Raw genomic sequence first — 27,345 nt, forward strand, 5'->3', positions numbered from 1 at the left:
GGCAAAGCTAGGGATGGTGTACAGTTTGGCTGACTGGGAGCGCCTTGGTGGGAACACTCCCTCCGCCATAAAACTGTGGGAAGTAGAGCTTGATATCCAAAGGGATGAGTAACGCATCTCTCACTACAAAGACCATTACAACACCGTCACCCAGATATGTGTAGGGGACCCAACAAAGAGTAAGACTCTTTTTAAGGTGAGATCCCCAGCACTGTCCACGCCCAGCCTGGGGAACAGCCAAGCTTGAGGAGATCTGGGGCAGAGGGAACTAGCTATATCCTTGTGTACTCAGCCTTGTCACCAAGTCAGTCTGGTGTCCTGTCACCCTGCAGGGATAGGAGACTCTACCACAGCCACTTATTGTCAAAGTCTTCCTGGGGGAGGAGAAGAAGGGAATTGTCAGGGCCAGGCTGGGGTCCCAGAAGCAAAGAGGGGCACAAAGGCTGTCCTGAGACACATCTTACTCACAGCCCCCAAACAGAGACTGCTTAACCTCAGGGCATAAGGGAGAGGAGGAGCAGGAGAAGGCCCAGCCCAGCCCCTCCTCCCCTGCCCACTGAGGGAGTCCAGTGGCTCCCTTGTGTGAAACATGGTGGCTCAGGACATTGTCTCCTTTGGAAAAAATAAGGGGAAACTGTCACCTGTCCACCCCAGGACCTCGAGCTTTCTACCTCGGGGAAAAACTACCTCCGGGATTGATCCATCCATCTTCTCTGGGACAGAAGCCAGCAATGCACTGGGTAGAGGAGCATGGAGGGGAGGCTGCCAGGGACTCACTAAACTTCCATCTTTACAGTGGAAATCATTAATTCTTTCTTTATTCACCAAAATGTCCTAGGGCCTATAGTGTATTGAGTAAATTTGTCAACAATCTCTGAATCTTGTATATAAGAATGGATTGAGAAAAGTAAACTCATTTTTAAAATATCCGCCTTAGAGAAGGCTGGACTAGAAAGACGTTGTCTGCTGAATGTTTGTCATTGATGAGTGTGCTTCAACTACGGGACAATGTTTACTGGGTAGAAAAGTAATACATGTTCATCAGAGAAAGACAGTTAAAGGAAGAACAGACAAATAAGAAGGTTAAAATTCCCAAGAATTTCACCTCCTTGAGATCATCATTAGTGCTTAAGCAGCTTGCCTTCCCCTCGTTTTCTTTGTCTTTATAACCTTCCATTGCTGTAACAGAATTGGGATTGGGCTGTTTAGAATTCATAATGTCTTCTTTTCCACTACTCCCTCATCTGTCATCATACTGGAGAGGATGGTGGGATAATCTGTTGGCAAATACTTCTGTTAGGCCCAGGCACATCAGAGCCATGATTCACTGGACCCAGGACAGAGAGTACTTAGTGGATAGTGATTTTTAGGATGATCAGCGTCCATTTCCCCATCATCTGTCACCAGTAACCAGCACTTCTCAAGGGCAACTCCCTCCTCAGAAAACAGACACTCTGATTAGGGTGGAACAATCCCCCTCTCAGGTCCAGGGGTGCTCAATATCTCAAGCATAAACCACTTAGGCATTTAATTCTGATGGACTCAATGATGGTTTGTTTTGGTCCAGTGAATATCAAGTCCAAGATTTTATTCAAAATTGTGGGATAAATGAAGCTCTCTTTGTCACAGAATATTTACATTTAAAGAGGGGATTCTAAATATTCCAAAACACAAGGCTGGACTTGTGGTCAGAGAGGCAGTGAGGTTACCACTGGGGGGGTCTGTGTGTGTCCAGCTCTACATGCCCCTCAGGCAGGTCCAGAATCTATCTCTAACCACCAAGCAGACCCCCACCACAGCCCCTACTGTCCTACTCTCTAACCACAGATTCTCAGTCTACTCAAGGCGACCGCCATCTTCTCAAGGGCAGGAGCCATCTGACTCATGTCCTTAGAGCAAGCTTCCCAAGTAGTTATTCATGACTTCGTCAGGATGGAAAAAGAGCCAAGAGCTGAGAAATGGAGACATTGTAGATTCAGTCACTGAGGGGCTTCCGGGGTCCAGCTCCTCTGCTGGCTACAGCACAGGCTTCACTTTCTTGTTCTTTCTTCTTGCTTTCACTTTGTGACACAGCACTGGGAGTGCAAGTGTCATTGGTGACAGTGCTACTGTCACCTAAGCCAAGCCAGAGAACTTTGACAAACCACCTTGCAGATGATGCAAGAAAACTAGAGGAGCACCGGTGTAGGAGGTCTGTGAGGTCTTGAGCCACCACTCCTGCCTTCCCCTTGGGGACTGTGTGTCTGGAAGGAAGTAACACCAGCAGCTGTGACTTCGGTACACCTTCAGGAAAGATGCAGCCACTCCTGCTTTTCTTAGCATTTCTTCTGCCTCCTGAGGCTGGGACAGGTGAGTGACCATCCCCATTCCAGAAACTCCAGCCCATCTCACAAAACCCTCCAGACTCCTCACCCTTCTGCCCAGCACAGTCAGGGATTTTCCTCAGTTTGAGCCCAAGAACTTTCTAGACGCCAGCCTCTATCCCAAACCTACACTAATAATTCCGATGCTTCATAGACACTCAAAAAGGATGGCAGGAAGGAAGGGTGTTCACTAGAAGGTTTAGTGTGTAAGCCTCTCTCTTATCACCTGGGAAGTAGGTTGTTCATAGAAAGGCATTTGGCAGAGGAAGGGAAGCTACAAATGACAAGTAGTTAAAATCCTTCACTCCAACCCAAGAAAGGGCGGCTCAGAAAAATCGGGTGTGGTAATGAGAGTTGTCCTGGACCCAGCTTAAGATTCAGTTTCATTTCCTGGAAACTTCACCCCCTCACCCCCGTCAAGGAAAGAAGCCCAGGGAGCAGCTGATCTCTGAAGCCGCTGGATCACTGCAAGCAGGGCGCCCCGTTGCCGTGGCTCTGCCGTGGTCCTGGGCAGCACATTTTCAGCCCCACTCCCCCTGCTGTCTCAGGCCTTCGGCTGCTCCACACAGTGTCCCCTCTCCAGGCCAATGGCCTTCAATCCCACCAGCAAGATCCCCACCAAACTCAGCAGAAAGCTAAGTGAAGGACATTTATTCATGCAGCCACAAAATGTTTACTGAGATCCTAGGACGGGTTAGACCCTCAGGTATGAGGATTGTAGACAATCCAGCACCATAAGCTCACGGACAGATTATTAGAAACGGGCACCAGTTGAGACATTAGCAGAGGCTAAGAGGGGTTGGGAGACGCACTGAGGCAGAAGGCGTAGCGGAGCCCTGTCCACGATCCTCAGGCTCCACCATCGTGAAGACAGCTCTTATCTCCTCCATGCATGGTCTGAAGTAGGACAGGGACAACAAGCACTGTCATCCGTTTTCTCACAGGAGGTTCTGAGGCTTGACATTTAGAAAAGGTTATTCTCCTACTGGGAGAACCTGGGAGGACACTCTCCAGTGGCAGCAGGGCACTATAGACCCCACCCTCAATCATCACCTTCCAGAGCCTTCTCTCCTAACCACAGCTGCTCCCAGAAAGCCCATCTTCCAGTCTTTTCTTTCAGAGGACATCATCGGAGGACATGAGGCCAAGCCCCACTCCCGCCCCTACATGGCATTTGTTCAGTTTCTGCTTGAGAACAAAAGGAGGTGTGGCGGTGTCCTCATGCGAGAGGACTTTGTTCTGATGGCTGCTCACTGCTGGGGAAGGTGAGGGGCCACAGACAGCTGACACCTCCTGAGACCCCTACAGGGACCCCTGTCCTCTGCCCAGGGGCTGCAGCCCAGGGTAGTTCCCCTGGCTCCTGGTAAATCAAGGCCATGAGAACTGATGAGACGAGCCATCTGAGACCATGACTGGTCTATGGAAAGTGAGAAACAGGACAGGTAAGCTTTGGAGTCAGAGGATCAGATGTGAGAGCAAGTGACTCAGTTGAGAACAGAGACCACACTGGCCAAATGAAGCAGCTGGGGAGGATGAAAGCATACATTAGTGTGAAAAGGCATACTCAGAGTCTTTTCACAATATGACTTGAGGGCTAGAGAAAGCATCCAGGTGACCTACCCTCAATGTCACTGAGAAGCACAGGGGACACAGTCGCTCAGTGACAGTCCTCCTCTTGTTTTGATTTCCACTGGCTGCAGCCCTGCCCTGCCCCATGTCATCCACCCTTCATGACTCCAGGGCTGGATCTCTTTTGATTCCATGCACCACACCACGTCACTATACTTTCTATGCAGATTAATCAGTGTCACCTTTGGGGCCCACAACATCCAGAAGCAGGAGAAGATCCAGCAGGTCATGACTGTGAGACAAGCCATCTGCCACCCGGACTAAAATCCTAAGAACCTCTCCAATGACATCATTTTACTAAGATAAGGGAACCTCCCTACTGCTCTTGCTCCCCTGGGTCCAGATTGCTTCCCCTCCCACTGGGACCTGTCCCTCCCCTCCTTCCCCTCCGGGCTGCCTGACTAGTCCCTGTGGCTCAGGGGAGAGGGAAGTCACTGCAGCCTCATCACAGTGTCCAGGCCGAGGAGGCCCGTGGCTGAGCTGGACTTTCTTGCCTCTTCCCATCAGTGGAGAGAAAGGCCATGTAGACTACAGCTGTGCAGCCCCTCAGCCTGCCCAGGGGCAAGGCCCAGGTGAAGCCTAGACAGGAGTGCAGTGTGGCCAGTTGGGGGAAAGTCTCCCCAGTAGACAGAGTGTCCAACACACTGCAGGAGGTGGAGCTGACTGTGCAGAAGGATGATGATTGTTACTCCCACTTCCCCCACCATTGCAACCGGGCCACCCAGATTTGTGTAGGGGACCCGAAGAAGATGAACAACAGCTTCAAGGTAGGGTTTCCATCATCCACCAAGACAGACCTGGGGAGAGAAGAAATGGGGAGCTCTGGGGGATGGGAGTGGCCATATCTTCTTGCCTCAGCCTGAGAGCTTGGGCAGCCTGGGTCCACGAATGCAGTCTTTAGTTTTTTTCCCCAGAGCAGATCAGGGCTGCAGGGCGAGGAAGGATCAGTCACCCCACAGTAGGGTTCTCACCCAAATTTCCCTAAGGATTAGAGAGAAAGCATTGGCCTGGGTGGAGCTGCATGTAACAGTCAGAACCAGGCTGGAGGCCTGGGATGAGGGAGGTGACAAGGCCTGCCCCAGCCCTGCTCTCCAACATAGCCCATAATGGAGACCACTGACCCTTGGGTGGGAGGGTAGGGCAGGACCACGAGATGGCCAACTCAGTCCTTCCTTTCTCTGCCCCCAGGGGGACTCTGGAGGCCCCCTCATCTGCAACAAGCTGATCCAGGGTATTTTCTCCTATGGACAAAACAACGGGACCCCTCCAGGAGCCTTCATGAACGTCTCACACTTTCTGCCCTGGATAAAGTCAACAATGAAGCACTTCTAACAGCAGGCAGGAGGCTGACCTTCCTCTGCGCCTGACCATCTTTCCTGGGGCAGAGGCAGGAATCCCATGGGGCGGGCAGTGGGACTGAGGGGCCGTAATAAATGGATCTCTAGCGAGTGTGACTGAAGTCTCACTGACTCACTGAACCACTTTCAACACGCAACAGCATGCTCCAGGCAGCCCTCTGCTGTCAGTTGTGGCTGTCCTTCCTCCATCTCCTCCAGCTCTCCTTCCCCCTAAACCCCATGCTGTATCCTTTCTCAGTCGCACATCTGTGGTGCTGAGCCCTGTGCAAGGGCTGAGTCTGAAGGCTGCCCATGATAAAAGGATGATCTTCTTCCCCAAAATATGTTCCTTCCTGGGCTTTAGAAAGTTCTTACCTTCTCTAAATCAACCACCATCACCGACACCCTGACAATTTGGCAGAGAGAGCAGCAGGTCAGTGGAAGGGGAATAACTCCAGGGAGACAGGAGGCCAGGGGGCCAGGCCGTGGGCACTCAGTTTCCTGTTTCCAGGGCTTCTGTCTCCAGTGGGGCAGCTTCTCCCAAGCCAGGACCACCTGCAGCTTCTGATGCTCAGATGCTGCCATTATGGCCTCCAGCCTCACTCTGGTCCCATTTCCTGCCCTACCCTGGGCCCAGAACTGAACTCACTCAACCTTCCTCCCTGGCTGACTGTCCCACAGCAGCGTCTGTTTTCCATGTGACTGCCCTGGCCACCAGCTCCTTTCCCTTCCAGCCCACCGTGTTTTGAGCCAGCTTCTCTCTCATCTCCTTAACTGAGTTCCCAAAGTCCCATGTGAATTCCCCTCTATGGCTTGTCCCTGTCATGCCTGAGCTGCCTGCCCACCTGATGCCTATCAAAGGACCCAGTACCCACTTCCCACCTGAGCAGAGACAGTTCAGGTCCTCCATCCAGCCTAGCATTCCCAGGGCCATATCTACAATGTCCTGTGGAGTCGTTCAGCAGCCTCAGCCCCTTTCAGCCTGGCCTGTCTCCCCATGCTGGCAACCTGGGTTACGGCAGCTCAGTGAGCCTGAGGACTCTAGGGCTATTGGGCCAGAAAGTACCACTTGGCTGTCCATCAATAAGTCAATTGCTGATCTCTCTCTTTGTGCCAGACACATAACAGGATGTGTCTCTGATACTCGGAAACTTACATGGAGGGGAATTTCCTCTAAATTATCCTGGTTCCTCCCCTTCCCCCAGGCAGGTCAGTTTGGCAGATGGAGTGGTATTTGGAATCCTCAAGACATCTTGCCTTGAAAATAATTAAATTCTCTGTATTTCATCTGTATTGCACATTAGAGTGTCACATGAGTCATCTTGTTTGATTCGAGAAGGACAGTGTGAAATTGGAGGAGACTTCAAGACCCACAGGTCCTGAGTTTCCCAGTCTGTGCTCAGGGGATCCCATGACCGGACAGGATGGAGGGAGAGAGGAAAGAGCCACCTGGGCAGCAGTATCTTTATTTATTGACATGTAGAAGGCATGAGCCCCAGTCCACAAATGCACAAAATGCCACATTTCAAGTCCAGATCCTTCAGTGTGATGAAAATAGTAAGAATAACAAGAAGCTTTCACATCTTGAGGCATGTGGTGAAGCTGTTCTGGTTTAACCATGATTCAACCTAAAACTTGTTTTCCCCAGAGCAGCCTGACCTCTGACCCACCAAACATTGTACATCTGCTTCAAACATTTTCCCAAGGCAAAGAATGCATTTTTTATTTTATTTATTTACTTATTTATTTATTGAGGAAAATTAGCCCTGAGCAAACATCCACTGCCAATCCTGCTCTTTTTGCTGAGGAAGATTGGCCTTGACCTAACATCCATACCCATCTTCCTCTATTTTATATGTGGTTCACCTGCCAGAGCATGGCTTGATAAGCGCTGCTTAGGTCCACACCCGGGATCCAAACTGGGCTCCCCGAAGCAGAACGTGGGAACTTAACCACCGCACCACCAGGCTGGCCCAAGAATGCATTCTTTAAAGATAAGAATGAATGTCTCCCTTTCTCTGATTCCAATACCAGCAGTTCTTTGAAAATAATCTCTTCTTCTCAGAGGTCCAAGGTCAAGTTGACCTATTATGTATGTGCTAAACTGCAGAAAAACATATCCTTGTGACTTGGAAAAAATTGCATTCCTATCCTGCTTCATGTATGTTCTTGGTTGTGAAATGGTCTATAGCCATGCTGTGACCACACTTCTCAGGCGAGTTTTCCTCCCTGATGGAGACAGCACTTCCGGGCTAGTCTTCAGCAACAGCTCAATAAACATCGCTCTATCTTTCTTATCTAAAGATTGGTCATTTATTATTTTCATCACCAATTATGACCCAGATGATCTTATTTTAGCGTCCCGTATCCTGCAAACAGCACCACCGATAAATTGCATGTGACAGAATGCAACAAATTCGTTACAGCTGGACAAACACTGAATCAGTTGGGACCAACACCAAAAAGAGAAGAACCATCATGGAGAAGAATAACAAACAAATCCCACAGATATGAAAAGGAAAATCCAGCACATTGAAAACTAAGATGAAAAGCAAAGAAAGCTTCTTTTTCCTTCAAGACAGTCCCCATGTCCATCCACCAAGCATTCTGTGGGACCCACAGCACCGGCAGAAGCACCAGCAGAGGCACGAAGGAAGAGCTGAATGCACGTGAGGAGATGAGCAAGTGAATAGTAGAAGGGGCAGGAGCCAGGGGACAACTTCAGGTCACAGCAATAAAAAGAACACTCTTGGGAGAAGCCGTCACAAGAAAGAAATGGACCCCAGAACGTCAGCCATGAGGAGCTCCATGGAGCCCCAGGGTGTAAGCCAGAGCCAGTAAGAGAGTAGACAGGGATATTCCCCACCAGGGGCTTGGGTGTGTGGCCTTGAAGGACAGTGGCTGGTGGGTCAATTCCCCTTCTCACCTGATAAGAGCACTTAACATAGTATGACACACGTTAGGAAGGAACATGATGACCTTCTGATGCCTGTAGTATCAGGAAGACTGGGATGTTCTTGACGGTACTTGTTTCCTTAAAATGAATTCTAAGTCAGTTTATATCTATTTCTCTCTTTTGATCTAGTCATTTTTCTTCTAGGACTTATTCTTACACAAGGTCTAAAGTATAGGAGTGTGTGTGTGTGTGTTAATAAATATGTTCATCACACCATTATTTAATAATTAACCCCAAACTGGAATCAGTATTAATCTCCAAAATAGGAAAATGGTACAATATGGCACCTGCTCATTATGGATTCCTCAGCCCTTAACGTCGACAGTATCCACTGCTGGAGAAAACTGGGCTAAGAATATTAACAGGTAAGTTATAAAAGAACTAATCAACATTTGGAAAAAAGGAGAAGCTCACTTATTAATCAATGCTAATTAAAATGTTAATAAATTTTTGTTTAGCTAATCAGGAGGGATTTACAAAAATAATGATGCTTACGTTCAGTATGGACATTGAGAAAATGGCATTTTCGGACCTTGTGCACAAAGGTTCATAAGAAAAAAGGAACAAAGGAGTCTTTCACCTAGCCTTCAAGCACAATGAGAGAAGCGGACAAGGTTATTCCTTACAGATTTGTTACAAAAGTCAAACCTTCGAAACAATGCCAACATTCAGCACCAATTTGGGGATGAGCTTTTGAAAAGTTTCATAGCAGTGAACACTATGGGAACTTGAAAGTTTTGAGACTGAATTACGTTTTTTTGTGGAGAAGAATATTCACCAGGTATGTTTAAGCCTAATTAGTTAAAGATCCATATATACTACAATCATATCTTTGTTTATATTTATATTTTTCTTGTAGGTTTTTTTAGTCCAACATATTCATTTTCATAATTTTTCTGTATTATTTAGATAACTTAAAAGCCTATTAATTAAATATGAATGATATCATTAAATGATTTTCAGCAATAGATTTTTAATAAAATGAGGGAAATATTTATGCTGAATCATTTAAGTGACAGGTTGAAAAACTAAATATATTGTGATCACATCTAGATAAAAATACACATAGAAAAAAATCTACATGGAGAAACGTCTGTTAACAGTGGTCAGTTGGGTGGGATTAAGGATGATATTTTTCTTCTTTCTATTTTTTTAATTTATTCTATATTTTAAACTGTATACTGATTAAAATAATTTTATTTTTATAAATATTAGAATTCAGAAAAAGTTACCCTTCAGTAAGATGGTCCATGTGTTAGTTAAGATAACTTTAATTATTCTAACTGATAAACTTGAGCATTTCAGTGACTAACACAACAGAAGTCTATTTCTTGCTCAGACACAGTCCAAAATGAGTTTCCTGGTGAGTAGTGCCCCTCTTTCTCTCAAGTGTCCCATTTTGGACAATCATTACATGGTCAACCCATGATTAAGGGACTAGGCTCAGTCCGTTGAAGGTGGCATCCGTGTTCCCCATGTTCACCTGCATCAAACCCTGGAAGGGAAGGAGTCTACCCGGTCAGCAAAGGACTATGCTAGGGGCCTGGTCTGGAAGGTGCCCACAGCATTTCCACTCACATCCCATTTGTGGGGACAGTCACACAGCCACACCTGACCTCAAGTGAGGCTGCACAGTGTGGTTGACCTGTGTCCCCTGGAAGAAAAGGAAATTGTTTTATTAAACTGCTAGCTCATCTTGACCACGATGCCTAATAGTGTTTGCTGTTTATAACAATCGTGAGACCTAAATTGTTTTCTGCCTATAAAATGAATGCATTTCAATTATAGAAAAAACTAGATAAGATAAAGGTGAAAATAAGAGTCACATAAAACAGTTGTTCTGGTTCTTGTCTTTTTCTTTAAGAGAATTAGTATCAAATTGAGTACACCGTTCTACAGTCTACTTTTTCCACCTGATATTAGATGATACAAACTGCTCCATGCCACTAAGCAGTCTCTAAAACATGGTGCTTTTGAACAGCTGGACAGCATTCCACCCATGAATGCATCACATTGTGTGTCACCACTCTCCTATCTTGAATATTTGGATTGTCTGAGTGTTTGTGGTAGAGGGTTTCAGGGACTATGTCCACCTCCACCTCTTCCTATATTTACTCAGGGCCCTAGGATCAGCTGCTCAGTCTCAGAAGTGAGCTTTTCTGCCAGGAAACACCGAGGGTCTGGCACCTTTTTCAAATCTTTGCCACATCCAGAGTCTAATTCGCTCTTTCCCACTAACTTCTCTGAGGGGAAGACTGCATGCTGATGTCTCTGAATGTCCTGTGTCCCCTGCTCTTTCTACAAGGGCAACAGCACAGGTCACTTCTTGGAAAGAGTTTCTCGCTCCAGCAGACACGTGTGGTGGGAAGACAATGGCGTGGGCACAGCCTTCTCCCAGCACTGACACTCCATGAAACATCACAGGCTCATCAGTAGAAACTTCCCAAGGAGCTCCAAAACGTCCTTCTGAGAGTGGCAGTAAGGCAGCCCTGAGGACGTCTGGAATGCCTCAGTAGTACACTGCTCTCCTACAAAGCCAAGAGCGACGAGATTGGTGTCTGACTACAGCAGCGTCAGAATGAAGGAAGGAGAAGTGACCCGCCAGCAGCCTGCCCAGAAGACTTGCATTGTTGGCAGCCTAGCGGGCCCAGGGAGGAGGTGGGTTGCACAAGACTTTAATGTCCCAACGTCCCAGAGAAGAAAAATGTTGTAACTGTTGGAAATGAAATAAAATAGTCCAAAGTAGATCCAACTATGGATGTTGTGAAACATCTCACACTCATATTTGATCTATATTACAACGTTTTACTAAAATGGAAAATAAAAACATTTTAAAAACATAGGTATTCCTATCTACTCTCATACATTCCACTCTCCATGGGCAACTCATAGAAAGAAATAGGAGGACAGCTAATTTTTGACAAAGGAGCAAAGAACATACAACGGAGAAATGAAAGTCTCTTCACTAAATACTCTTGGGAAAATGGGCCAGCCACAGGAGACAGAAGGAAAGTAGACCATTATCTTCACCACACACATAAATTAACTCAAAATAGATTAAAGACTAAAATGTGAGACCTGAAACCATAAAACGCCTAGAAGAAAACACAGACAGTACTCTCTTTGACATGTGTCTTAGCAGTATCTTTTTGAATATCCTGTCTCCTTAGGCAATGGAAACAAAAGAAAAAATAAACAAATGAGACGACACCAAACTAAAATGCTTCTGCACAGCAAAGGAAGCCATCGACTAAACAAAATGATAACCTAGCAACTGTGAGAAGATATTTGCAAATCATATATGCCATGGGGATTAATTTCCAAAATACATAAAGAACTCACGCAACTCAACAACAAAACAAGGAACAACTCAATCAAAAAATGTGCAGAGGATATGAGCAGACAGTTTCCCAAAGAAGATACACAGATGGCCAACAGGCCATGACAAGGTCTTCAACATCACTAATAATTAGGGAAATGCAAATCAAAGGTACAATTAGATATCACCTCACACACTTCGGAATGAGTATCATTAAAATGACAGAAAATAACAAGTGTTGCAGAGGATATGGATCAAAGGGAACCCGCATACACTGCTGGTGGGAATGCAAACTGGTGCAGCCACTATGGAAAACGGTATGGAGATTCCTCAATAAACTAAAATTAGAAATATCATATGATCCAGCTATTCCACTTCTGGGTATTATTCCAAAGTACATGAAAACATTAATTCAAAAAGATATGGACCCCTATGTTCATTGCAGCATTATTCACAATAACCAAGACCTGGAAGCAACCTACATGCCCATCATGGAGGAATGGATAAAGAAGACATGGTGTATATATACAATGGGATACTGCTCAGCCTCCTAAACAATGACATCTTGCCATTTGCAGTAACATAGGTGGACCTCAAGGGTATTTTGCAAAGTGAAATGTCAGACAGAGAAAAACAAAAAACCATATGATTTCACTCAAAGGTGGAAGATAAAAAAACAAACACATAGATACTAAGAACAGATTGGTGGTTACCAGAGGGTAAGCAGATGGGCTGAGGCAAAAAGGGGTAAAGGGGCACATACGTATGGTGACAGACGGAAAGTAGACTTTTAATGGTGAATACAATGCAGTCTATACAGAAGCTGAAATCTCATGATGTTCACCTGAAATTTACATAATCTTATAAACAAATGTGACCTTAATAAAATAAAAATAAATGAATAAATAAATAAATATGAAGTGGGAGCACCCAGGGTCTCAGCAGGGTGGCCAGGGTTCAGAGGGTAGGCGGGCAGGCTTCCCCTTTGCTCCTTCATCTCCTTCAGCTTATTCCTGGTGTCCTCACCACATCCCACCAACACCATGACTGTGTTTCTTTCACCTTTCTCCAAGCATTGCTAAGTATAAACGAATAAGGAATCCAGGAAACGTATATTATTCAGAGAAAGTAAAATTCCAAATGACTGAGCTCTAATCCCAGAGAAACAGAAAACAAAGGAAATGGGCAGCCTCCAGCTTTCACGTGTTGCTGGGAAATTATTGAATTTCGTGGGTTTAGCATTCTGAGACACAAGCTCCAAGCGCCCCTCCGTAACCCTGGGTTCCTGTTTGAATGGCCAGCAATGACTCAGCGGTAGGAGGGGGGATGGTGGTGTTGGCTAGGATGACTCTCTCGCCCCCAGATCACTGGCAGTTAGGGGGCAAGCCTCCTGGGCAGCTGGGAGATGAAACCTATCACACCAGCAGGTGAAGGAGACTGTGAATTCTGACCCCCAGCCCCAGGCTTCCTTCCTGTCTTGGAGGATGAAAGACTGGCAGGAGGAAGCAGCAGCAGCAACTCACTGGGCAGCCTTCCTAGGAAGATGCACCCCCTCCTGCTCCTCATGGCCTTTCTCAAGGCCCCAGTTCCGGGGCAGGTGAGTGACCATCCCTAACCTCAGAGATCTGATCCCTCTCATAGAGTCTGGAACCAGAGTGCCTAGGCACTACCTACCTCTGCATCGTGGGGAAAGTTATTTGAATTCACAGTTCCTCAGGATCCTCACCCTAAAATAGGAATCATTGCATGCCTACTTCATAGAGTTCCTATAAGACTTAAATTAGTAGGTGTGCATAAAACTCTTGGAATTGACCCTGGCACCTAGAATGTACTATATAAATGTGCTCTCTAAATTCACTTTGACATCCATGTGTCAGAGCCTGGGAGACAAGGAGACAGCAATAACAGTCCCATCAGCTCACATCTAGAATTTTAAAGCCAGTTCCATACTGGTCATGAGCTAACCATGAGCTGGACTCAGTGGGATCCGAGAAGCTCCCCGAGGAAGAAAGTACCATGAACTTCAGGAAGACGCCACTCCAGTGGGCTCCCATCCAACAGCAGAGCATCTCTCCTCAACAGGGCAGGCTGAAGCTGGCCATGCCTGGACCAAGGGTTCTTTTCCTCCATTGGGGCAGGTGGGAGGGAGCTGAGGTCTGGGATGGGGAGTCAGCAGTGTTTCCTGACGAACTCTGGAGCGCCCTCCCAATGTGTGGAGCAGACCCTTGCAGGCCCAAGCTCTGCTGTCCTCTGCATCGTGTCTCCTGCCTCCCATCTTCTAGTCTTTCTGGAGCACCAAGCTGTTCCCCACGTCGAGAATTCTGAGAAAACAGAGATAAGTACTGAATGCTTCCTTTCAGGGGAGATTATCTGAGGCCAAGAGGCCAGGCCACATTCCCATCCTGGCATGGTATATCTTCAGACCCAGACTCCAGTGGGTCTGGCCACTTGCGGGATTCCTGGTGCCAGAAGACTTTGTGCTGATGGCAGCTCTCCGCTCAGGAACATGAGGCACTAAGGAGCTTCCTGGGTGACCAATCACACAGGCTAAAAAGAGTTCAAGAGAGAGGCCATCTGAAAGCAGGGTCCTAGCAATGAAGGGGTGACAAGGACACCAGGGAGGTCTGGGGGTAGAGAATGGGCCAATGCAAACAAGGAAAAAAGAAGGACATAATCAAAAAGAGCAACAGGGGAAATGGAAGGCACACATTGGGGCCGAAAATATGAATTCAAGCTACTTATCAATTTATTCTACAGGAAGTAAAACTCAGGGTCCCACTGTCCCCATGATCCCAAGCTCAGGGGTTTAGAGAAGCAGAGGGCACAGACAGCTCAGCCCCACAGCCCTCATGTCCCCTCAATTCCTTCAGCTGCAATCACATCACCCTGGGCTGTCCTCCTGCCCTGGAGAGGTGGGGGACCAAGCCCCTACGGCTCACACCTACCTCTAGGCCACCTTTGCTTTGCAGTCATAGAAATGTCATCCTGGGGGCCCACAACATGGGCAGGCTGGAAAGCACCCAGCACTCATATCTGTACTCAGAGCTTCCGCCACCCTGAATGTGATCAGTAGAACAACCTGAATGACCTCAAGTTACTGCAGGTACCACCTACCCGACCCTCTGGCTCCCCAGCCCAGCTGGCTTTCTCCAATCGTGGGGACTCCACCCTGTCTTGGGACCATGGAGGAGGAAGCAGCCACAGTGTCCTGGTAGTGGTGGAGGCAAGGATTGAGCTCTGCCCAGGAGTCCCTGAGGGCCTGCACTCTTCCTGCCAGCTGGAGAATAGAGCCAGACTGAACAGGGTCTTGAGTGCTCTGCCTTGGACCCAGGCCAGGCCTAGTCCTGGTGCCAAATGCATTGTGGTGCGATGGGGCCTGGTTGGCCTGTGTGCTAGAGTAGACATAGTCCAGGATGTGAGGTTGAGAGTGCAGAGGGGTCAGGAGTGCAGTGATCACTTCAATTTCTACCCACCCAATGCAGATTCATATGGAGAACCTGAGGAACCTTCACCTTCCTGGTAAGGCCCAGGGCATCTGCCAATACTGCCCAAAACAGACGGGCCTGAGCGGTACTAACCAATCAGGACTGACTACATCCCCATAGCCTCAGTCTGGGGCCCAGACCTGAGTGACACGGAGCTTTCCCCTATCAGTCTGGTCTCTAGGGGATTAGAGGAGCACTGGACACACAACCTACACATGTGCAGCCTTGTCTTCTATAAGGAGAAGCTACCCTTGGAGTGAGCTACAGACAGTAACCACAGTCAGAATGGAAGCCAGCAATGGAAAGATCCAGAAGCTGTGTTCTCCATCTCAACAACCTCCCATCTCAAACACACCTTGCATTGAAGGAGCTCACCAGTCCCTATCTTTTCTGAGGCCCGTGCCTTAGGATAGCAGGAGTTGGTAGACCTGATTTCATGTCCCTCCTCTCATCTCCCACAGAGGGATACCACAGGCCCTCTGGTGTGTCACCATGAGGCCCAGGGCCTCATCTCCTATGGAAATAGGATGTAGACTCCTCCAGCAGTCTTCACTGGTGTCTCCAGCTTCCTGCCCTGGATAAGAAGAACAATGAGACACTTCAAACAGCAGAGTCAGACTGAGACGCCCCCCATGAGCCACTCTTCTTTGTGGCAGAGGACAGCTCCAGAGGGGTTGCCAGAGCCTTAATAAACGACCACGTCTAGAGCAGAAATATCCGGTTTCTCATTTGCTCATTCAACATCATTCAGTACACAACAAATGTATGCCAGGTCTGAGTCTGAGCAAATCCAGGAAAATGGGGTCTCATCTTCAGGACAAATGAATCCCCTACAATGTCTTGGAGACCAGGATGAACTTCTTCCCTCCCCAAACTATGCATTCCCTCTGTCCTTGGGTTGGGATGGAAGCACATCTCTCTCCCAGGGGAAAGCTCTCTCCTCCCTGCCCTACCAGAGACCCTCTAGTAGATATTAAAAAACAATGCACCTTCCACATCCCCCTAGGATTCAACCAACAGGGATAGACCAGCCAATGATGGTTGCATCCTACTGAACATGCACAGACTCTTTCTTATCATTATTCCCTAAACAACAACTATAGTATTAACAGCCATAGCATTTGCATTGTATTAAGTATTATATGTAATAGAGATAATTTAAAATGCACAGTAGGAAGGACACGCATAGGTTATATGCAAATAATTTGTTATTTTATACAAGGAATTGAACAGCTGGAGATTTTCTTACCAACAGGGGTCTTGAAGCCATCCCCCTCGGATACTGAGGGATGACTGTAAACTCTAAAACTGTGTGCCACGGTGTGTGTAGAACAGGCAGAACAAAGAGCAGAACTGAAATTCCACAGAAAGCCCAATTCAACACAGAGTAAAGGTGACATCTCATATCACTGGGAAACAAGAAACTTTTAATAGATGGTGATAGAACAACCAGGTAGTGATTTGGGGAAAAAGAGAAAATTGGATACACACCTCATATCATAATCTAAAATAAGCCTCAAATGGATTAGACATCTAACGTGAAAAAATTAAACCATAAAAGAACTAGAAGAAAAAAAAATTTGCTTGCTGAAAAAACCTAAAAAACGCCTGTGTTCACAGCAGCACTATTCACAATGTCAAGAAATGGAAGCAACCCACAGGTCCATCACAGCCAGAGTCCTTCCCCTAAACACTTCACCACACCAGCCCCCACTGAACTATGGACCAATGTTCTCATTTTCAACGTGAACAGGGTCCACTTATTCTTTTGATACTCTGAAGACGTACAAAACTCCACACAAAATGTTGACTGGAATAACATGACTTTTTTTTTTTTTTTGAGGGAGATAGGCCTGAGCTAACATCTGCCATCAATCCTCCTCTTTTTTGCACCTTGGGTCTGAAGTGGCGCACAGCAGGCTGCCGAACCGGAACATGTGAACGTAGCCACTATGCCACCAGGCTGGCCCCTAAAATAACATGAATTTTACCCTAAAGATTAGCCCATGTTCAAAGAAAAGATTACTGAAGTCACTTAATTTAAAATCATGCTTTAAATACCTTCTTAAGGTAACTATACAGAATAAGCTGGCAGATTTTTCTATCTCCATCAAAATGTAAATTACTCTTGCAGTGTATACAGAAACCGACATATAATAATATACACCTGAAATTACACAATGTTATAAACCATTATGTCCTCAATAAAATAACTGAAAAAAATGAAGCTTTTACTCATTGCAGGGTGACATATACCATCTGAACTTATGCAATTTCCATGATCTTCAATGAAATAATCACAGAGGACATATTTCGTAAAATCCAAGTGATTATACACAGAAATGCTATGGTAAATGTGACCATTATTTTATGGGTCTTGCTTATCAGAAAGTCATTATATTCAGTGTAAGCCATTTATCAACAAAATTTGACAATATTCAGTCACTCTCCATATTTGTTACCATCTGCCCACAGGAATTCTCCTTTACTAGCATGCTTGGGAGGATAACAGTCTCATTATTAACTGTTTGCATTGGCAAATGGAAAGAATACCTGATGCTGGGGAGGGGGTAAGAGAGAGGAGTGGAAGAGTCCCCCATTCAGCCCTTCTTTTCTGTGTCAATTAGAGCCCCGAACACAGCCCATTCTCAGGACTCAGTCCCCAGGAAACACCTAGGGCAGACATGTGTCACCTCCAGGTCTTTCTGTGCCTGTGGCACTTCCCAGGCAGCTCTCTGCCTCCAGCGGCCCTACTGAAAAGATTTCCACATCTCACAGCACTCACCTCCAGGAGACAATTCCTTCCTGACCATCCTGGCAGCCAGGCCCACCACCTCCCACTGCTCTGCACTCTTCTCTATTAAGGAAACCTCGGCAGCAGAACTGTGGCAAGAAAGTGTTTTGCACACTGAACTCTAGTGCAAAAGGACAAAATTCCTCCCACTTTCTCTCTCCAGGTGCAGACTGTGCATTAAAGGCCCTACTGAGTGACTGGGAACTGCTAAAACCATGACAAGCTCATGCCTAGTAACCTCACCCAGAGCTCGTGGTCTGCAGGGAGCACACACTGAACTCAAGCGCATTCATCCACAACCCTCCTCTAAGGCTCCCTTCTGGCCTCTCCTTACCTTCCTCCTACTCTCCTTAACACCCCATCTCCACTCCTTCCCCAATCTCCAGGCTGCACACGCACACCCAGGATTCTGCCTTTGTCTGAAACTACCAAGTATTTGATGGATGACTGGACTCTTGGCTAGTGTCTTTCAGGTGAGACTAGAGGAAGGCACTGTTTTTTTTTTAAAGTATTCTTTTTGGTGAGGAACATGGGCCCTGAGCTGACATCTATGGCCAATCTTCCTCTTTTTTTTCCCTCCCTGAGGTCCCAGTACATAGTTGTTTATCCTAGTTGTAGGTCCTTCTAGTCCTTCTATGTGGGATGCTGCCACAGTGTGGCTTGATGAGCAGTGTGTAGGTCTGCGCCCAAGATCAGAACCAGTGAACCCAGGGCAGCCAAAGAGGAGCCTGTGAACTTAACCACTGGACCATGAGGCAGGCCCCAAGGGCACTTTTGCATGTATATGAAAAAAGAATTCAGGCTTCAAACAGTAAAAGACTAAAAGGGAAAGGATTGGGTCAAGTGATGATATTTTAGGAAGTAGGCTGATGCTAATCACACATGCAAGGCATTGTGGGGTGATATTCAGGCTCTTTGAATACCCAGAATTCAATCAAGGTAGGGAACATCACTTCTGACTCAGGCCAGAGTTCCCCAAAGCCCTATTCATTCCTTCTCACAGCACAGCATTCACTCCTGGTGAATGTGGTCAGGTTGACTCAGCAACTGCCTAAGAACGGAGTTCTCACAACACCTTCAGCTCTTGCAGAGAGCCTCAGCCAGGCTATCTCTGTGACCCATCCTTGTCTCAGTCCAACCCAGGAATTTGCTGAGCCCCTCCACTATTGTCCAAAACCATTCACTGAAAGGATAGAAATAAAAACTTTCTCAAAGGGCAATGGTGGGCCTTTTCATTTCGTGGTCCACTCACTTGTAACCAAGACTCTGATCAAGTATTAGGATGGCACATGATTCTGGTGGAGGAAAAGCTGAAAATGGGGGATATAACTTTCCATTCTCCAAAGTTAAGAGTGGTTCCCTATCTCAAGAGCTGTTGTCTGGATCAAAAGCAGAAGAGCTTACTAATAGCTTCCTAGGTGTCACCTTCACCTTGTCCCACTACTGCTGAGCGACTCACTTCTACCAGGGCAAATACTCAGAACCTAACTGATCCATAGACTGTTGCCTCACCATCGCGCCCAAGGCTGTAGTGGAGACTGCTTCCCACCGAGGCCTCTCTTCCCCATTTCTCCATCTCACTCTGAGGTCCCAACTTTGTATCTGCCCTCATTATTCTGAGAGTTCAATGCCTTAAGAAGATAAAGCCTGACAGGACTTCAGATGTGCACATCTCCCACACACAGGCAAGCCAAAGCAAATTTGTGTATTATTCACTTCTGCATCAAACTCTTATGGGTATTTCATATGTGTCTGACTCAAGATGGAAGAGAAAGATACTAGGGTATTCTGCCTAATCAGCTCAAAATATTCAGGTCTTAGGGACCAGCCTCATCCTGGAATGGAGCAGGACACAAGTGTCTGAGATGCTCAGGGACAGAGAAGTAACCAGCACAGGCCAAAGAAAGTGTTTTCCAGGTCTCCTGGACAGTCTACCCTAAGGACACAAGCTTTCCAGCTAAGATATATCTGAAGCATGCTTCATACAGACCAGAGCTGAGCAACTCACCAATAGGAAGAACCTGAGAACTAAGGAAGCAGCAGGGCATGCTATGAGGCAACTATGCTTCCCACAAAAGCCAGGAGCCCCAACTCAGTGTGTAGCAGTCCTGACAATGAGCTCCCTTCCCCACAATGTCCACTTCCACAAACTATCCAGGTCTGGTAACCAGATCTGTCCTCTGGTGTCTAGAATTCTCCTCAGAGCCCAAGACGAGGACTTCCTAGACTCAGCCTCAAGTTGAGCTTTCTCATACCTCGTGCCAAGCTAACCTGTCAGTCATGAACTTGATCAGAGTTGTGGAAGAAGATCCAATCCTCCACCCTAGCGAGAAGCTCCACTGAGGATCAGGACTAGGGATGTGGTTTCTGGAGGCAATGCCATTTATATTCCTACTTCTCAGGGCAGGGAGTTGTGTAGAAAGAGTAGAGAAGCAGAGCCCAGAGGGAGACAGTCACTCTTCATTGGGGCTGTTCTTTCTTTGATGAGGCATCAAGCACCTCTCAGTTGTCCCTGACAACACCCATACCCCACTCAGATAAAGAATTGTCCTTCTCCTCTCTCTTTCTCTTCCAAAATATCCCAAAGTGTGGAGATCCAGGCCTCTCTGTCCAACCTGAACACATTCACGAGAAGTTAGGAGGACCCTCCACTTCCTCGTGGTGGTCGGGGGCAGAAGGATGAGTTCAGGCAAACTGTGCCATGCCTTGCTCCCTCCCCAGCTCTTCTTCTGTACTGTCTACTTTCCTTCAAATCTCTGCTGGCTTAGAGTTGGCCTACTGCCTAAAAAGTTCTAATTGATAAATAAGGAGTAAGGTTTAAGAAGAGAACATGCTCAAGCTCTTGTATTTACATAAGAATGTCTTGCAAATTTATAAAGACAAGAAGTAGAATGGTGATTTCCCAGCACTAAGGGGACAGGGCAAAAGGAAGTAACTGTCTAATGGGTTCAGGGTTTCAATTTGGGAAGAAAAAAAGTTCTGGAGATGGATAGCCATGATGGTTGCACACAATGTGACTATATTTAATGTGAACATGTATACATGGTTAATAGCTACATTTTATGTTATGTATATTTTACCACAATTTAAAAAGTAATAGTAAAAAAGAATCTCCTGTAATACAAAAGGAGCAAAGCTCTGATTGTAGAAGAAGCTATTTGGAGAAAGTGGGCAGAGACGTCCTCTGCACATGCATGGCATTGTTAGAGCTACATTTTCCTCTGAGCTCTCTGGGTTCTAGGTCAAGCAGAAGAGGCATCATGCGTGGTTGATATCACAGACTCAAAGCAACTCCATCCCAGTAGATCTCCCCTCTAACATGACATAGAAGCAGCAGCTGCTGGAGAATGAGCTGGAGAATGAGCCAGAGGTGCTGTCTGAGGAGAAGGCTGGGCTGGAAATGAGACCATGAGATCTAGGATAGAAGGGAAGGAGGAATGGGGAAACTCTTGCCCATTTCTTCTATGATCCTTTATCCTCCTTGTACTTCACTGAGTTTCTTTGGTGTGTACATTAATAGTTTTGGTTTGTTTGGGGTTTTTTCACAAAAATTGAGAAAGTTTCAGCCATTATTTCTTCCAATATCTTTTTCTTCTCCTTTCTCTCTCTCCTCTCCTTCTGGGACTCCCATGACACATATATTGAATGCAGTGTCCCACACATCTCTGACACTCTGTTCATTTCCCTTCTTCATTTTCTCTTTCAGTTCACTGAAAAGTTCTAAAGCCATTACAAATTTATTAATGAGAAACTCACAAGAGCAGCCAAGCTTCTCTCCAGACACGATGGCTAAGCAGAGGCACAGGTGCCTTCTACCCGTGGTCAGAGTAGCAGAGTCATGATCAACCAGGTGTAGGCCAGATGAGACAGGGGGTGAAGAGGGGCAGAAGGGGAGCAGAAAGGAGCAAATGCCTGCTGATATGATCTGGATCCACAGGTCAAGCTGTGAGAATGGGGATCTGAGCTATTTGTAGGGTGGATGTATAGCCCTACGTAGTGTGCCAATAGCTCAGAGGAAAGTTATGTATAAGAAACTTGTGCTAGCGCAGCCGAAGGTACAAGAAACTGTCACCCCCTAGTTACCACGAGGAGCTGAAGGATGGGTCTGGATATTTTAACCATTCTCCAAATTGTTTTTTTTTTTTCCTTTTCCTATGTTAAGGAGATGCAATCACCAACCACCTTGAACCAGACCAAACCTCACCAGAGATCTATGCCTACGACCTTTGCCTTATCGTTAATGCTAAGAGCTCTCCAGGAGGGGCTTAGGCCTTATTACCAAAACCTGCAGTGTGTGTGGAAGCATGTTTTCCATGTGAGCCAGCACAAGAGAATACCCACCTCTCCCTTTTGAATATTCATTCCCCGTCTGAAATGGATGTCCCAGCTTCCCTGTTTTCAGGGACCCCATGACTTGGGAAATGATTCCCCATGCTCTCTTATTTAATATACTTGGAGACACAACTGCTTCTGGTGAAGAGTCTAATTTAACTTGCCAGGAGGGAACAGTCTTCAGTTTGGGTAACAAAACCAGCTATGGAAATTGTGAAAACTCTCATCGTTTTAAGTGATGAAATGCAATCAAATGATAAACATCTGCTTTGGGCAAAAATTACATTCTATCATCTTTGATTTTCTATACTTTCAAAACTTCATAGACATTATTTAATAGATACTTCATAACCCAACAGGTTAACACACATTTGATTAATAAATCACTGCAACATTGTTGAACATACTTTTGGTTTCCAAATTAGGGGTGGGGTGGAGGCATCAGTCATCAGAGGCAGGAGAACATGATGTACCCTGTAAGCAACAACCATGTCTGGGACAGAGAATGAAAATGAGAAGACACGTGACATGTGCCACCTCCTGGACAATGACTGATCCAGCAGATGCAAAAGCAGCAAAGCATTATACTCAGTTTGAGACAAGACTTCAGAAGTCTTCTGATATCTATATTAAATTATATAAGAACAAAGAACAATAATTTAAACTGTCAAGCTGATTGCGTATTGTTAGTAGCATGATGCCTTGAGACTTCTCCCATCCAAAAGCTGACAGCCTTCCAGCTCCTGTGTGCAGGGAACTCTGAGAGTAGCCATTCCACGTTCCTCATCAGGGACAGGGAGCCTTGGGGGCAGAATCTTTGCCTCCATCATGTTCTTCGCTGTCGCACAAGATTACCTGTGCCAGGTGGGACAAGAGTGACCACAGAACTCAGAATGAGAGGCAAAGCTTTGTTTCTCCCCTTTCAGTCTCTATCTGCATGTCCGAAACTACTTTAACACTGGAGTCTTTTAAAACTTTGAAATATCAAGAAGTTGAGAACAACATTAGCTATATCGGGGCAACCTGGGAACACAGAGTGAACTCACATGCATTTCTCTGTCAAACCCTCCTCTCAAACTCTCCTGCTCTGTCATTGCCTTCTCTTCCTAGCACTCTCATCAGCCTTCCATCAGCACTTCATCCCCAATCCCTGCTCTCACCCCCACCTCAGCAGTTTGCCGCTGCCTAAAACTACCAAGAAGCTGATGGAAGACTTGGCTCTAGGCTGAGGTGTTTTAGGAGAGACCAGTGCTGGTACTTTGGCATTTATACTAAAAATAAAAGTAAAAACTCTTGGGCCATCAAAAAATGGAGCTCCACAAAGAGTAGGATTGCATAGATGCATGGTACTTTAGGAAGTAGACAGTTGCCTAATCTCAAATTCAAGGCATAATGGGGTCATATTCATGTTCTTGGAGGATCTCACTTAGGGAAAGGGGACACCATGTCTGCCTAATGCCAAAGCCCCCCAAAGCTCCTTCTCCATTCAAAGTGTCCAGTACTTTATAGGTGAATATGGTCATGTGATCAACGGCCTAAGAATGTGTTTCTTGCAAAACCGTCACCACACAAACCCCTCTCTCTAAGGGGAAGAGCGAGCTGATGAAAGCTCTAATCTTGGGAATCTATAGAACTGGGAGGAAATTGATGGTTACTGAGCCGGTTCCTTCTTGCTTCACCTCTACGATTGAAAAGCCTGGGAGGAAAAAGCACATACAACTTCAGACCTGATCAGCCTGTGAAAGAAGATGCTGCTGCTTCTGTTCTTATTGGCCAATCTCCTACCCTCCAGGGCTGGGGGAGTTAAGTGCCCCTGTAGATCCTCAGAGGCCTGGCTTATTCTATCGGATGCTTCCACAGTGTCCCAGTGAGGCTGTCCTTATGATCCTTCCTTCCCTCAGACCATTCCCAGAAATTTGCTGATCCCCAGATCTGTCGCTAGATCTGCAGTGTGGAGAAATTACACAAAATAAATCCACTCCCAAAGAGACCTGGTGGGTCTTCTCACTTCCAAGGGTCAAATTCTTGTCAGCTTGAAAATGACAGTATTAGGATAGCACATGATTCTGGTGGAAGGGAAAGTTGAAATAAGCACTGTAATTCCCACTCTCTAAAGCTACATGTTTATCTATCCAAGGACCTATTGTCAGGATCAAGCATAGAAGAGCCAGCTACTACTCAGTGTGCTAAGTGTCAGTCTCACAGTGTCCCCATTCTACATAGCCACTCAGCTCTACCAGAGCAGATATCCAGAACCTAATTGAGCCATCCAAGTGTTGCTTTCCCAGTGCTCCCACGACCCTGGTGGAGTCTGGCTCCCACCCAGCCACTCCAACCCATTTCCCCAATTCACTCTGATTTCCCATCCTTTGTATTCTGCCCTCTGTGTGCCTGAGAAAGGTAAACTGTGGGGAGTTCAGATTTCATTAAAATCACTCCTCTCCAGCTGCTGACCAAAGTAGATTTGAGGACTGGCCATTCATGTACCTGACAAGCATTTCTGGGGTATGTACCATGTACCTGACCCAGGATGGGGGAGAAATAAGCCAGAGTATTCATCTCCATGAGCACAAAACATTCAGGTCAGACTAGACCCATCCTGGAAGTAAGCAGGACACAGGAGTCTGAGAAGCTCGGGGGCAAAGAAGCAACCAGGGTCAGAGAGAGAGAGAAATTTCCAGGTCTTCTAGGAGAGTCTTCTTAACAAGCATATGAAGTGTGTTTGCTCCAGAACAAGGGCTGAGCTCCTCATCTCTGTGGGAGGAAACGGAGAACTAAGCCAGGAAACAAGTCATGCTGCAAGCCCGCCAGCTGCCCTCTAAAGCCTGCAGCCCCCTCTCATTGTGTTGGGTCCCTGAGGACACTACAACCACCCCAGCCTCGACCATCCCATGGGTTTAGGCCACCAGCCAATGCCCATTCCCTTTTTTCCATGAACACACAGATTCAGGGCAATTTTCTCTTTCAGGGAAGATCAGATGGGACAGAGGCCAGAGTGCACTGCCGGCCCCATAAGGCATTTGTCCTTTGCTACAATGACAAGGAAAGCTGGAACAGATGTTGGGGGGACAGATCCTGGCATGAGACAAGTTGGTACTGACAGCAGCTAACTGTAGTGGAGGATAAGGATTACAAATGGGTCCTTGTCTTCCTGGGAAAGCTGGTACCATCCCACAGCCCACAATTCAGGAAGGTCCCTGAGAACACAGAGCCAATGACCAATCAGAGAAGCAATCTGATATGCTGAGACCAGGACACAGTGAGTGTGGGATTCAGGGGTGGAGTGTGTGGACCGAGGCCTGGGTGACAGACAGGCTGCTGAAGAACCAGGCTCAGTCCTGCCACAGAGCACAAATGGGCGACACTGTCCACTTTTCCTCCCTATCTGACTCAGCTGCAGGTGTGCCTTAGGCTGGAACTTCAACCTGCCTTTCAGAGACTGAGTTCTAGCTCCTGTGACTGACCCAATCCACCTTTTCTTTAGAGAGAAATAAGTGTAATCCTGGGTGCTCACAATATCAGAAAAGTGAAAAACAGCAAGCAGGTCACTCCTGTGCTCAAACTTTCCCTCACAAGGATTATAATGATCATTCAAAGGTCAACTATATCATGCTATGGAATGTACCATTTTGCTGACTTTCAGGTGAAACTGCACAGGTCCCAAAGGAGCAGGCAGCTCACTCAGGGTCTCAGTCCCCTCCTCTCTTCCAACCTGTCTGTTCTATTGGGTCAATGTAATAGAAGGGGGCTTGGGAGACTCCAGGCAGGGGGTACAGGCAACCTCACCCCTGGTTCTGAGATCAGCAGGGGGCGGGACCTGAACTGCCATCTCTCACCTTTCTGACCAGATGCAAAACAAAGGCTCTACTTGACTCAGCTGTGAAGACCATTGCCCTGCCGCAGAGCCAGGACTGGCTGAGGCCAGGGCAGGTGTGCAGTGTGGGAGGCTGGGGACAACCGGTAAGTGGCAAAAGGCAAACATAATCCAGGAGGTGGATCTAGATGTGAAGAATGAGCAGAAGTACAAGGACCTCTCAATAACTACAACTAGTCCATCCAGCTGTGCGTGCAGAACCCTAAGGACAGGAAGGCTGGTGCAAGTGTAAGGAGACAAGGATCTTCCCACTCTTGCCCCAGGGACACAGTGATGCTGGGGTGACATGGCCAGGCCTTCTCCCACCTAACTACCAATGGTTGACCTGGGTCCAGTCATGGGTGTAGGCTTGCTGTTCCCAGCATGTGGAGCCCAAGCATCTCCCTCCAGCCAGTCTCTTCACCTTTGTCCATGGCACAACAAGAGCAGGGCCTGGGACTGGGTTGAGTGTGAGAGAGGACACAGCCAGGACACAGGCTCATGGGGTGAGTAGGTCACAGCGGATCCACCTAGCCCCCTGACACTGAGAGCCAAGGTGAATGGTAATCAATCAGGTACTACACATCTGAACAGCTGGGCCCTAGAGACGAGCAGGAGAGCAACAGGGAGAAAATGATGCTGAGAAGGGCAGCCAGAGGGCTCTGACTGAGACTTCTCCCTTCTCTGTGCACAGGGGGACTCTGGGGGCCCCTCATGTGTAACAACGTGGCCCAGGGTGTAATCTCCTTTGGAAAAAACAATGGGAAATCTCCATTTGTCTTCATCAGCATCTCAAACTATCTGCCCTCAATAGAAAGAACAATACTTCAGGTTGCAGGGCCCAGACTCAGGTGCCCCCAGGATTGATCTGGACGGGATTGGATGGGACATGATTGTTCTTCTCTCGGGTCAAGGCCAGAACTACCCTGGGCTGAGCAGGGTGGAGGGGAGGCTGCCAGGGACTTCATAAACTTCCATCTCTAGAATGGAAATCATTGATTCCTTCTTTATTCACCAAAATAACCTATAGCCTATAGCCTACGGAGTAAATTTTTCTTCTATTTTTCAACAGTCTCTAAATCTTCTATATAAGAATGGATTCAGAAAAATAACCTCATTTTTAAAACATCCAGCTTAGAGAAGGCTGAACTGTAAAGAAATGGTCTGCTGAATGGTTGCCACTGATGCATGTGCTTCAACTACGGGAAAATGTTTACTGGGTAGAAAAGCAATACATGTTCATCATAGAAAGACAGGGAAAGGCAGAACATAGCAAT

General features: G+C 46.7%; 1 pseudogene; it reads left to right on the forward strand.

The window, feature by feature from the left end:
* The first annotated feature begins 2,294 nt into the window (after positions 1 to 2,294).
* LOC124236094 (granzyme H-like) lies at positions 2,295 to 5,324 on the forward strand (annotated as a pseudogene).
* Positions 5,325 to 27,345: the final 22,021 nt, after the last annotated feature.

This window comes from Equus quagga, chromosome 2, assembly GCF_021613505.1.
Source record: "Equus quagga isolate Etosha38 chromosome 2, UCLA_HA_Equagga_1.0, whole genome shotgun sequence".
Taxonomy (NCBI): Eukaryota; Metazoa; Chordata; class Mammalia; order Perissodactyla; family Equidae; genus Equus; species Equus quagga.